At 45.1% G+C, this 14,542-nt stretch overlaps 1 protein-coding gene across 2 annotated transcripts in view; it reads right to left on the reverse strand.

Annotated features, from left to right (window-relative positions):
* LOC140398569 (thyroid hormone receptor alpha-like) overlaps positions 1-14,542 on the reverse strand; it is a 433,293-nt gene that overhangs the window by 75,567 nt on the left and 343,184 nt on the right. The gene's annotated exons all lie outside the window — the stretch shown is intronic.

Here is a 14,542-nt window from a genome sequence, read left to right on the forward strand (position 1 = left end):
CCAGGGGCGTCAGCCATAATAAATCTAATTTCCGCCGATGAGCAGTCTGAATTATGTGCGCGTGGAGTAATAGCTCGGCTACTCTTCCATTTGTTTGTTATTCACTGCCCCTCCCCACACCTGCCTGAGAAGTGTCTCCTCTCCGGCTAGTCAGCCTGACGGTTCACCTCCGAGCTGCTTGGCGGGACGCCAGGCAGATTTTGCTGCTGCTCAATGTGCTCCATACCCAGATCGGCAGGACTACCAGACAAACAAAGTGCAACAGCCCCAAGGCTACGTTGCTCGGGTGTTCCAGAACTCTGAGAAAAACGATTTCTCAATTGACGTGGCGGATTCCCGTAGGCTTCGGGGGATTCTGGCGAGCACCTTGCCCAGTGGAGGCCAGGTGTGACGCGCACAGCGTGAGAGAAGCTACCCCCCTCCCCGGCCCACTCTTACACTGATGGTCAGGGCTGCAGGTTCATTATTATCGAGTAGGTCAAATTCTGCTTTTGCTGTTTGGGTTTCCATGGATTTGTACATGTGGTTTAATAAAAATAGAAAGGTTAATAAAGCATATTGGGCGTGATTCCCCCGTGCTGCGCCGTATGGGAGAATCGACATTCGCGCCAACTTTTCCTGCGGCGCCAGTCCGCCGCCGGCAGACGATTCTCCCAGGAGTGGAGAATCAGCGCCATTTGTGCCTGCGCGTTTGGCCGCCGCCGGCCGTGGGCCGCTGTTGGGCCACCAATTCTCCGGCCTTGATGGGCCAAGCGGCCGCGCGGAAACGGCAGAGTCCCGCCGGCGCCATTCACACCGGCTCGCAGCCGGCGGGAACTCTGAAAAGTAGGGAAGGGGGGGGGCGGCCTGTGGGGCGGGGAACAGGGCACCTTCAGCGGGGGGATGGGGGGGGGCGTGATCGGGGGCCACCGATCGGTGGGCCGGCCTCTCCAGCCCCAGCCCTATCTTATTACATGGCCGGCCCCTGGACCCCCACGCCATGTTGCGTCGGGGCCGGCGCGCTGAGGAAGCCCCCCCCCGCCGCGCCTTCGCGGGTTGGCGCGGCCCAACTGCGCATGCGTGGGTCGACGCGGCGCCCATTTGACGCATGGAAGGGAGGCTGGAGCGGCGTGAACCGCTCCAGCGCCATGCTGGCCCCCTGTGGGGACCAGGATCGCCACTGCCCGCACCCGTTTCGCGCCGTCGTGAAAAGTTACGACGTTCACGACAGCGCAAACACTCTGTCTCCATTTCGGAGAATCGCGCCCATAGTATTCTGGGCTTTATTAATGGGGTATACATTACAAGAGCAAGGACACTGGTTTAGAGCTCCACTGGAATATTGTGTACAATTCTGGGTGCCACACTATGGGAAGGTTGTGAACACATTGGAGAGAGAGCAGGAGAGGTTTATAAGAGTGGTTCCAGGTGTTATGGCGAGGTGTTTTCAGAACCCCAAAATGAGTCATGGAGTTCAACCCACCTCCCCCTTTAATGTATTTGTTGCTTTTCCTAGCACATGGCTTGTTCCCCAGGTGTGGAATTACAATTATGGACACGTGGGTTTTTAAACACAAAACAATGTTTATTCCATGAACTCAACTTAACATCTTAAATAAACATTGGATCTCTTAACTCCCCTTACTTCAAAGATAACGCCGAAAATATTGCAATAGTAAATAATTCCTCAAAATGTTCCTTCAAACTTCCAAGAGACTTTACATCTTTAAACAGAATCACATCAGGTTAAAGGCTTTACTATTATGAGTTTAAATCACCCAAATGATCCAGAGATAGTCTTTCATGTCACAGATCCAGCTCACTGCAAAACACAGACACACACCCAGCTCTTTTCCTCCAAACTGCAGCTCTCTGGAAACACACAGACACACACCAGCTCTTTTTCAAAACTGCAAAACTAAACTGCAAAATGGCTGACCTGATGTCAGCTCCACCCACTCTCTGACATCACTGTTTTCTTAAAGGTACATTGCTTAAACATCCATGTCTTAAAGGTACTCTCACATGACACCTCCCCCCAAGGAAAAAAAACCCCATCAACTTCAAGATGGTTTCATTTTTCACTTTTGCACCATCCACTAAGAAATGTACACAGTAAATATACCTTGTCGTTTTTTTTTTTAAAAAACAACACATGCAAACAGGTATAATATAGTCCATTTTCTTTGTTCTTCTTCCTCCAAACAAAATCCTTCTCGATTGACAGTCTCTTTGAACAAAGTCTCTGCACGATCCATCCGTTCCTCTACTCCTCGGCATTTATCTTTAGAATCAGGTACATTAGTTCAATCTGACCACAGAGTCCCTTGCAATTCTCCAATACAAGAGCATTGGTGATCACAGCTTTCAGGCAGTCAAATGCCTGTTGAAAGTCCGCTGTCCATTGAAATTTTTTAGGTTTCTTTAGCAAGTCCATCAGTGGAGTAATCACGCCACAAAACTTTTGCACAAAGTTTCGATCAAATTCATTCTTGTTAAGAGATCGCATTGCCTCCCTTCGTCTTGAGGGTATCGGAAACTCCTCAAGGAAAGTGATTCGGGCTTCTCCAAATTCACTTTCGGCCAGGTTCATCACCAAATCCGTCACCTGAAGTCGATAGAAGAACTCCATACGATGTTTTAAATGCTCTTTCCATGTCTGGAAGTTGGAAATGAAAGCAGATTGTCCCACTTTCTCCATGCAATCCTTCAATGGTGGGACAGAATAAGAGTCCGTTCTTGTAACTGCATTCACCTTTCTATAGTCCACACACAACCGTCTGGTTTAGGTACCATCACTATGGGTGAGCTCCATTGGCTGCAACGAACTTCAATTGTGCCATTCTTCAGCATACTCTCAATCTCTCTGTTAACCTGTGCCAATTTTAAAGGATTAAGTCTATATGGATGTTGTTTGATAGGAACAGCATTTCCCACATCTACATCATGTATAGCCATTTTAGTACTTCCCAATTTATCTCTACAAACTTGCCCATGTGATATCAATAACTTTTTCAGGTCAGTTCGTTTTTCCTCTGGAAGGTAACTTAACAATTCATCCCAATTTTTAAGAACATCCTCATTTTCCAATTTAATTTGAGGTATGTCAAACTCACAGTCATCTGGATTTGGTTCGTCACTTTGAGTTAGAATCATTAAAACCTCCTTTTTAACTCCTTCCCTTTCAAAGTACCTTTTAAGCATATTCACATGACACACTCGGTGAGTCTTCCTTCTATCGGGTGTTTTTACCACATAATTCACCTCACTTAATTTCCTTTCAATCTGTTACGGTCCACAAAACCTAGCTTTTAAAGGCTCCCCTATCACTGGTAACAACACTAAAACTTTATCCCCACTGGCAAAACTATGAACTTGGATTTCTTGGCTTCCCGCTTCATCACATTTTGTGCAACTTTCAAATGTTGTCTAGCCAATTCACCTGCTCTATTTAATCGTTCCCTAAAATTTGACATGTAATCCAGTAGTGTAATTTCAGATTTCTCACCCACCAATTTTTCCTTAATCAGTCCTCTTACCTAATGACCAAAAATTAGTTCAAAAGGACTAAATTTGGTAGACTCATTAGGTGCATCCCTAATTGCAAACAATACGAATGGGATTCCTTTATCCCAATCCTCTGGATAATCTTGACAATACACGCTCAATATTGTCTTTAATGTCTGATGCCACCTTTCTAACGCTCCCTGCAATTCTGGATGGTATGCAGTTGATTTAAATTGTTTTATTCCTAAGCTATCCATAACTTCTTTGAATAACTTTGAAGTAAAATTTGTTCCTTGATCCGATTGAATTTCTGTGGGTAGTCCATATCTAGTAAAGAATTTAAGTAACTCCTCCACAATCCTTTTAGCTGTAATATTACGTACTGGAATGGCCTCTGGAAACCTAGTAGACACATCCATTACAGTCACAAGATATTGATTCCCACTTTTTGTTTTAGGAAGCGGTCCTACACAATTGATTAGGACCCTTGTAAAAGGTTCCTCAAATGCTGGAATGGGTATTAAGGGCACTGGTTTTATCACTCTTTGAGGTTTCCCTATCACGTGACATGTGTGACACGATTGACAAAATTTAACTACATCTTTATGTAGTCCAGGACAATAAAAATGTTTCTGGATTTTAGCTTGAGTTTTCCTTATTCCCAAATGACCTCCCACTGGTACCTCATGTGCAACTCGCAACACCTCCTTTCTATACTCTACCGGCAATACTACTTGATGAACTTCTGCCCACTTTTCATCCGCCTGCATATGTACAGGTCTCCATTTTCTCATCAAGACATCATTTTTACAGTAATAACACTCAGGTATACTCTCAGATTCCTCTTCCGTATATGCTTTCTGATATATCCGTTTTATTTCTACATGTTTCTGTTGTAACTCCGCCAATTTTCCTGAACTAAAAATATCCGCCTCATCTTCCACCTGTTATTGTTCTTTTTCAACCATCTGATCAAAAATAGTTTCTGATAATTGCACTTCAACTTCATCTTTACTCTTTGATTTCTACTCTCGTCTTAACCTGTGACTTTCCGACCTTGTTACTACACAATCTGGAAAAATCCCAGGATATTCGTCCTTCAACACTTCAGTTGACTGATTTTGCAATGGCTTATCAACCACAGTAGGCATCACTCCCACCTGCGATCCAGCTATATCATTACCCAAGATAAACTGTATTCCTGGACAAGATAGTTTCTCTATTATTCCTACTACCACTTCGCCACTCTTCACTGGACTTTCCAACCTTACATTATATAATGGAACGCTACTCCTCTCACCCTGAATTCCACATATCACCACCTTTTCTGGCAACATTTTTCCCAAACTACATAATTCCTCATCTCTTACCATTAAAGATTGACTAGCCCCTGTATCTCTTAAAATTGTGACTTCTTTACCTGCTCCTCGTGATACACATGAGTAAACTTTACCCACACAAGTAAATTCTTTAAAGACATCTGGCATCTTCTCAACAATTACTTCTTGAACAGGCTGTACAATCGTTTGCACCTCCTGCGCTTCCCTTGGGTCTTCCTTTACCACTCCAACAAACCCCACTGTCTTATCCCGTTTTACCACATCAGCCTTCCGAGTGCTTTTCTTCAACCACCAACACTGTGACTTTACATGGCCTAGTTTATTACAGCGAAAACATTTGAAACTTTTCATTCTTTTCCACCCTCCTGGATTTCGTTTTTAATCTGAGGTACACTCTCTTGATTGTCTCCCATCAGATCACCTTTACCTTTACCACTTGAGTATTTCTCATGTCCCCAGTTTCTATCCCTCGCCGGCTGAAACTGATGTCGGAAACCAATCTTTGATTTATGAACTAATTCATAATCATCTGCCATTTCTGCTGCTAATCTCGCAGTTTGAACCCTCTGTTCTTCCACATGAGTTCTCACTACATCAGGAATTGAATTTTTAACTCCTCCAAAAGTATAATTTCTCTGAGAGCTTCATACATTTGGTCTATTTTCAAAGCCCTTATCCACCTATCAAAATTACTCTGTTTGACCCTTTCAAACTCCATGTATGTTTGACCAAATTCTTTCCTTAAATTTCTAAACCTTTGTCTGTAAGCTTCAGGCACTAGCTCATATGCACTTAAGATGGATTTCTTCACCTCCTCATACGTTCCAGATACCTCCTCCGGTAGTGATGCAAACACTTCACTAGCTCTACCTACCAGCTTTGTTTGAATCAGTAACACCCACATGTCCTGTAGCCATTTCATTTGTTTAGCTACCTTCTCAAATGAAATGAAAAAGGCTTCCACTTCCTTCTCATCAAACCTTGGCAATGCTTGGACATATTTAAATAGATTCCCACCAAGCCTTCGACTATGATGCTCTTTCTCACTATCCTCATCACTATCATCCAACTGTACGTTTCCCTTTACGTCTGCCAATTTGAACTGATTGTCATGTTTCATGGCCATTTTCTGAAGTTCAAACTCCCTCTCTTTATCTTTTTCCCTGACCTGTATCTCCCTTTATTTTTCTTTTTGTTCTGCTAGGGCTATTCTTTCTTTTCTCCTTTCTTCTCTCTCTCCTTTTCTTTTTCCTCTCTCTCTCTTTCTCTTTCTTTTTCCTCTCTCTCTCTTTCTCCTTCTTTTTCCTCTCTCTCACTCTCGTATTCCAGCCGCTTTAATTCTTTCTCATGTTCCATTTGTTTAATTTGCAACTGAATTTTTGCCATTTCCAATGAGTCAAACTCTATCTCAGGTAACTTTAAATGCTTAACCACCACCATAATTACCTCATCTTTTCGCATTTTGTCAGGTAATGTTAACTGCAATGTTCTTGCCAAATCTAACAGTCTGCTTTTCGTTTCTGTCCGTAAAGTACTACGTGTGACATTTTCCACCCCCAAAAACGTCTGAGCTTCTGAAAGAGCCATTGTTCACAACACTCTCCCCACTTAAACTAAAATACCACATCGGAAAAGCAACAATCCTTCACTGTCATTAAGTTCACAAAAGCCAATCCAATAGATAGACTTTTATCCCCCTCAAGCCCCCAATTGTTATGGGTGAGGCGTTTTCAGAACCATGGAGTTCAACCCACCTCCCCCTTTAATGTATTTGTTGCTTCTCCTAGCACACGGCTTGTTCCCTAGGTGTGGAATTACAATTATGGACACGTGGGTTTTTAAACACAAAACAATGTTTATTCCATGAACTCAACTTAACATCTTAAATAAACAGGATCCGTTAACTCCCCTTATTTCAAAGATAACACCAAAAATATTGCAACAGTAAATAATTCCTCAAAATGTTCCTTCAAACTTCCAAGAGACTTAACACCTTTAAACAGAATCACATCAGGTTAAAGGCTTTACTATTATGAGTTTAAATCACCCAAATGATCCAGAGATAGTCTTTCTTGGCAGAGATCCAGCTCATTGCAAACACAGACACACACCCAGCTCTTTTCCTCCAAACTCCAGCTCTCTGGAAACACACAGACACACACCAGCTCTTTTTCAAAACTGCAAAACTAAATTGCAAAATGGCTGACCTGACCTCAGCTCCACCCATTCTCTGACATCATTGTTTTCTTAAAGGTACATTGCTTAAACATCCATGTCTTAAAGGTACTCTCACATGACACAGGGATGAGAAACATCAGTTATGAGGACAGATTGGAGAGCTTAGGACTTTTCTCCTTCGAGAGAAGAAAGCCACAAGAAGATTTGATTGATATGTTCAAAATCATGAGGGGGCTGGACAAAGTATATGGGGAGAAATTGATCCCGCTTGTAAAAGGATCAAGAATGAGAGGGGCACAGATTTAAAATGATTTGCAAAAGAAGCAAATGCGCCGTGAGAAAAATGTTTTTCACACAGCGAGTGGTTGGGGCCTGGAATGCACGGCCTGGGAGTGTGGTGGAGGCAGGTTCAATCGAGGCATTCAAGAGGGCATTAGATGATTACTTGAATAGAAACAATGTGCAGGGTTATGGGGAGAAGGCAGGGGAATGGCATTGAGCCAAGATAAGGGGCTGGTTCAGCAAGGGGCTGGTTTAGCACAGGGCTAAATCGCTGGCTTTTAAAGCAGACCAAGGCAGGCCAGCAGCACGGTTCAATTCCCGTACCGGCCTCCCCGGACAGGCGCCGGAATGTGGCGACTCGGGGCTTTTCACAGTAACTTCATTTGAAGCCTACTTGTGACAATAAGCGATTTTCTTTTCATTTCATTTCCTTTGGAGAGCTGGTGCAGACAGAATGGGCCTCTTTTCAATTAATTTATGTAATGTGGGCGTCGCTGGTTAGACCAGCATTGGTTGCCCAGCCCTAGTGCCCTTTTGCGCCATAACAATTCTGTGAAGGCAGCCGTAAGGAGCAAGCAACATTCAGTCCAGGGATGGAAGATGAATGTCCCAGGCCTTGTTGCTAGCCATCTGGGATCAAGATAGATCTTTGTGCGTGTGGCTTTATCAGTGCAATGGCAACCTCCAGACTCACCAAACATCTGTCACTAAACTGCGAGCAAGGATACTAAAGTAATTTCAATCATATACATTTCGCGGAATCTGGAGTGTAGTGTTCAATTGTTCTGTGTTTGATTATGTGAGTCTGTTGTCTATTGATGCTCACTGTGTTTGACTGCTGAACCCGAGGGGTGGAGTCATTTTAAAGGTGTGGAGTCATTGGGCAGCACAAGTGATTAGCACTGTGGCTTCACAGCGCCAGGGTCCCAGGTTCGATTCCCCGCTGGGCAGAGTCTGCACGTTCTCCCCGTGTCTGCGTGGGTTTCCTCCAGGTGCTCCGGTTTCCTCCCACAGTCCAAAGATGTGCAGGTTAGGTGGATTGGCCATGATAAATTGCCCTTAGTGTCCAAAAAGGTTAGGAGGGGTTATTGTGTTACGGGGATAGGGTGGAAGTGAGGGATTAAGTGGGTCAGTGCAGACGCGATGGGCCGAATGGCCTCCTTCTGCACTGCATGTTCTATGTTCAATGTGTTAAACACCGAAACTCGTGTCATCTATACATAAATCCGAGATATGACATATATAACATGGAGATGGTAGGGGTAAGAGTGCTCCTCCTGGCTCCACATTAAAACCACAGGCTGCTGCTTCCCCACCCTACTCCTGATCACTTAAGCACCTCTCTTTGGTTGCACGATTGATCCTCCTCCCCGTGGTCATTCTTACCTCCTCCTCTTTCTCTTGATCTCTTCCCTCCCTTTAAAATCTATATGTGGGTGTGACAGTGGTCTGAAATTTCAGAAGATTATGGGCGGGATTCTCTAATTCCGCGGCAGAGTGTCCACGCCATCATAAGCGGCGTCGCGTTTTACGCCGGCGTGAACGGGCCGACCCCGCGACTAATTCTGACCCGCAAAATGGGCCAGCACGGCACTGGAGCGGTTCACGCTGCTCCAGCTGCTGATCCCAGCGCGAACGGGGTGCCACGGGATCCGCGCATGTGCAGTGATACCGGCGCCCACGAGCGCATGCGCAGTGCCTTCACGAGGCCCCCAGCCAGAGAGGCCGGCCCGCCGATCGGTGGGCCCTGATCGTGAGCCCGGTGACATCGGAGGCCCCCTCCGGGGTCGGAACCCCCCCTCCCCCACAGGCCGCTCCCCCCGACCCTTCCACGCCGAGTTCCCGCCAGCTGAAAGCAGGTGTGGACGGCGCTGGCGGGACTTGCCATTTTCACGCCAGCCGCTCGGCCCATCGCCGGCCAAGAATCGGCGGGCCGGCCGCGTAGAGTGGCCCCCGACTGGCGCCGCGCCATCCACGCTGGCGCCAATGGCACCGATTCTCCGCTCTGTGGAGAATCACGTGCCGGCATTGGGGCAACGTGGCGCGATTCGCGCCAGTCGTGGAGGTTCTCCGGCCCGGCCCCGGGCTGAGAGAATCCCGCCCCACATCAAAGAGTTGCCTGGGGTCTGTCATGTTGACTCTGAGAAAACATTGGTTTTGTGCTACCTATCGCAACACCTGAGTTGTCAAATATCTTGCATGGATGAAGCAAAGGTCACAGGTCCTGGGGTGTCAGACTAATGCTTCAGAGGCTTGAGGTCAAACATGAGGTGGGTCATTTTGCCACAGAGATTGTGCTGGACTTCTATGGCTGTTGGGATTCTCTATTCCCGTCGGCACTCCCGCTCGAGGGTTTTCGGTCTTCAATGTGAAATCCTAGTGACAAGCGGCGGGAGTACAGAATCCCACCACCAGCAAATGACTCTGCCGAGAAACAGGCGGCCGGGGACTGCGGCCCTGTATGCACCCCATGTGTCTCCTCTGCAAAAAATGATCAGAACAGGCTCAAGCTACAGGGTTTAATGGCAACTGGTCTTGATCTTCAAGTCCTCAAAGTCAAACCCTCCATGGCCTCGCCCCTCCCTATCTTTGTGATCTCCTCCAGCCCCACAACCCTCCGAGACCTCTGCACTCCTCCAATCTGGCCTCTTGCTCATCCCTAATTTTTATTGCTGCACCGTTGGTAGTTGTGACTCAGCTGCCTCGGCCCTAAGCTCTGGAATTCCCTCCTTAATTCTTCCTGCCCCTTTACCTCTCTCTCCTCTGGGAGTTAGAGCCCATGCCTTGGTTAGATCTCTGGAACGCGTATTAGAGTGGAACTAGCTGTCTCACTCTAAAATGTAAATTTGCCAGAAAGTGATCCCACCCACAATGGGCGGGATTGACATCACGACGTCTCCCGACGCAGGCTTTTCGGGCGCAACACAAATGGTAGATCTCGCTCTATATAAATGAAAGCTGTAGCAGCAGTGAGTACAGGAAGCACATCCACTCTTTATATAGATTTATTTGGGCGCGATTGAAGTAAATGGGAACAAAGTCCCATAGTGAACGCGTTTAGCCACATGTTTTTTGGCGCTCACTTTGCCGGGATAGCCACAACGCTATCAAACGTCACTTGGGTTAGATCGGGGCCTCAGTGGGGAATGTGAGGCTGCACATTGCCCTGTTTCCTGCACTCCTCAGTGTAGCCAGAGATCGGGACGTCACTTAAAAATGCTCACTATGTTTGATTGGTACCACAAACCCATTCGAAACCACATCGTAGAAAAGGACACTCATAGCATTCAACTTTTAAAAAGAATATAACATGTAGAAAATTAACCAATCCAGTCCTCCCAAAACAGCATTTATAATAAAGGGATAGTTAAAGCTATTCAAATATATATGTGCACAGACTTTAATATACTCTGTTGCCTGGTTTGGGGATTGGGTACTAAATTGTGCCTGTACCCCAGGACCACTAAAGTCCTCTGAGCTTAAGATCACATCTGGAGTTTAGTAATCATGTCGACAGTTTTTGGCTGCCATTTTGAACGACAGATTCCACACTATTGACATATTCAAATTCAACACAGATCCGCACCAAAAATAATTACAATTAAATAAGATGGTTTTCGGGAGCTATAGCTTTGATGAACTGTAGCTCAATGTCGTACAGATCTGAATTTCTAATAAACTACCCGAGATCGGTGCCAAAAGGCGGTTTGGCAGATGACAGCCACATCATTATAAGTTTTGTTCCAAACCATTTTAAACTGATCGCTTTGATTTTTCCTAATTGCTGTGTTTACGAAGTTGACGAAGGCTGTGTGTCTATGCCACAGTGCTTTGGCTCATGAGGTAGCGTTCTCCTTTATGAGTCAGACGGTTGCGAGTTCGAATCCCACTCACGATCCAGGCTCGCACTAGGGAGGTGTCAGTGGTGCTGCTTCGGGATGAGATGTTAAAGGCTCTGGCTGCCGTTTCAGAGGGAGATAAGTGACCCCCATCGGCACGAGTTGACAAAGTACAGGGAGGTTCTCCCTGGTGCCCCGGCCTCTATCTGTCCTTCAAATGATTAAAAACAGATTATCTCATAATTGTTTGTGGGAGCTTGCTTTGTACAAATTGGACTGCATTTCCTACATTACGAGTGACTACACTACAATAGGGAGGCATTGTGGCACAGTGGGTCGCGTCCCAGCCTCTGTGTGCATTTTGTTAATGGATAAATGTTTGTGAGGACGTGACCTTCGCTTCATCTACACATGATTACCTGGGGCAGCAGAGTGGCGCAGTGGTTAGCACTGCTGCCTTATGGCATTGAGGTCCCAGGTTTGATCCCGGCTCTGGGTTACTGTCCATGTGGATGTTGCACATTCTGCCCGTGTTTGCGTGGGTTTCGCCCCCAGAACCCAAAGATGTGCAGGGTAGGGGGATTGACCACGCTAAATTGCTCCTTAATTGGAAAAAATGAATTGGGTACTCTAAATTTATTTAAAAAAGAGCGAACACATGATAACTGAACGCTCGGGTGTTGAAATAGGTTAAAAAAACATGCCAAATTCAAGCCCATGTATTCTCAGAGTCAACATTACAGAGTCTATGCATACACGTTCCATCCACATATGAACACATACATTCTCTGGCGCTAGACTAACAAGCAGTGCCTGAAAACCAGTTACTATTTGAAATAGTTTTATGGTTCATTATGATCCAAGGATAATGAGAAATAAAACACAACTCCTACTTTTACACATAACATGTCTGAACAACATGATTCAAAATCTGGTGTACAGTCTGCATGAAGTGCCAAATTCACATTTTCTTTATAACACGCCTGAAAACAGAATACCACAAGCAATGCCAAAGGAGGCCTGTTAGGGCATATAGAATATAAATATAGGTCGTACACATGACAGATATCCCAGGTCACATCGACACAGAGGCATAATCTCAGAGTGAGGTGACGCCCATTTAAAACAAAGATGAGGAAGAATTTCTTCTCTCAGAGTGTAGTGAATCTGGGGAATTGTTTACCGCAGTTCTTCAGTGTGTTCAAGGCTGAGACAGACAAGATTTTTAATTAATCAGTGGTTATGGGGATAAGGCGGGTTAGTGGAATTGAGGATTATCACATCAGATCGGTCATGATCTTATTGAATGGCGCAGCAGACTCGATGGGCCGAATGGTCGACTTCTGCTCCTACATCTTATGGTACCAAGAAATCTTGCAAATGTCATGTGAGAGTACCTTTTGCAGTTTAGTTTTAAGTTTCAGTTTGAAAAAGCAGCTTGTGTGTGTCTGTGTGTTTCCAGAGAGCTGCAGTTTTGCAGTTTGAAAAGAGCTTGGGGAGTGTCTGTGTTTGCAGTGAGCTGGATCTCTGACATGAAAGACTATCTCTGGATCATTTGGGTGATTTAAACTCATAATTGTAAAGCCTTTAACCTGATGTGATTCTGTTTAAAGGTGTTAAGTCTCTTGGGAGTTTGAAGGAACATTTTGAGGAATTATTTACTGTTGCAATATTTTTGGTGTTATCTTTGAAGTAAGGGGAGTTAAGAGATCCAATGTTTATTTAAGATGTTAAGTTGAGTTCATGGAATAAACAGTGTTTTGTGTTTAAAAACCCATGTGTCCATAATTGTAATCCTACACCTAGGGAACAAGCCGTGTGCTAGGAAAAGCAACAAATACATTAAAGGGAGAGGTTAGTTGAACTCCATGATACATTTTGGGGTTCTGAAAACACCTCGCCCATAACACAAAGATAAGTGAAACAAAGTTGGTCAATTAATTTTGGGGTCTTCTGGCAAAGAGGTATTTATAATGTGGAAGAAGAAAATTCAATATACTTTTTTATTATTGGGATGCAGTTATGGGGAAGACAAATATTTGTCAGGATACATCACGGGTGAGGGAGTTCGGAAAAAGGGAATGCTTTTGAAACCTGGGGCTGGTTTAGCGCACTGGGCTAAATAGCTGACTTTTAAAGCAGACCAAGGCAGGCCAGCAGCACAGTTCAATTCCCGTACCAGGCGCCGGAATGTGGCGACGAGGGGCTTTTCACAGTAACTTCATTGAAGCCTACTTGTGACAATAAGCGATTTTCATTTCATTTCCATTTTCATTTTCATTTTCATTTCATTTCATTTCAAACCCATTTCCTGTGCCAAGAGTTTCCAGTCCGAACACCTGCACTCTTCTTCCCAAATGATCCCTCATAATCCCAACTCGGGAACAGCAGCGCCTCCCCAACAAAATGTCAATCCAGCATCAAATTGTGGTCAGCTTTGCCCTGTTGTTCCGTGCTCGGTAGGACCTGGATTGAGGCTGCCTGAACTCAATTCACCTCAGAGCCTGAGAATTAAGCAGCAGAGAGGAGAACTGCAGCATTTGAGGAAAAATGAGTGGCTTACGGAGATGAATGGAAGCCATTTCTGCAGATTTTATCACACAGTTCCGCTAGAGAGGAAAGCTGGGGGCTCGATTTTAACCCATTCACATACACACTGTTAATATCAGGCCTTTAATGTGGGAATCTCTCAATAAAGTGAGACCGGGGTCAAAGACAGGTCGTGTTACGTTGTTGAATAGATTTGCCATGACCCCTTCCTGCCCCCTTACTCGTGATATTTCTAGAATTCAATCCTTTTTCTTTTAATTTTGACTCATGGACCACATCCAAGCATTCTGGCTGGACTAACACCAACGAAAACAAAATAGGAGGAAGTCACAAATAATACATTATTTTGGGTAACGATAATGGATAACGTTGATTATTTGCACATTGGAGCTGTTTATTTGAGATTACTGAAAGGAATGAAGAACATTTCGGCCCTAACGTTGAGTTTGCCACCCAATCAGCATCTGGCGCTGGCAGGAAGATATGGGTTTTGGGTTGCACATTTCCAGGTTTCAGCCAAAAGAAATCTCTAAAATGCAAATCAGACACCTCAAATTTAGATTTTTGGCCTGAATGTTATGATGCTCGGGCGAGCGGGTGTACTCCTGGCCCAGGAACACGTGAAATTATGTGAGATGATGTCGGACATGCATCTGGGCCTCATCGTGTGTCTGCATGATATTTCAATCGGTGGGCCCAAGCGAGTGTCAGGAGCCTGCCCGTCGACAATCGAGCAGGCAATGTAACCCATTAAGGTGCTAACTGAATGCATTTTACATGGTCTAATTTGCCAGGCAGACTTTGCCCATTAGTAGCCACCTCGCTCCAGCCTTTCCCAGTGCGCGTTTCAAGCTGGCTGCCTGTTAA

This window comes from Scyliorhinus torazame, chromosome 21 (genome assembly GCF_047496885.1).
Source record: "Scyliorhinus torazame isolate Kashiwa2021f chromosome 21, sScyTor2.1, whole genome shotgun sequence".
Taxonomy (NCBI): Eukaryota; Metazoa; Chordata; class Chondrichthyes; order Carcharhiniformes; family Scyliorhinidae; genus Scyliorhinus; species Scyliorhinus torazame.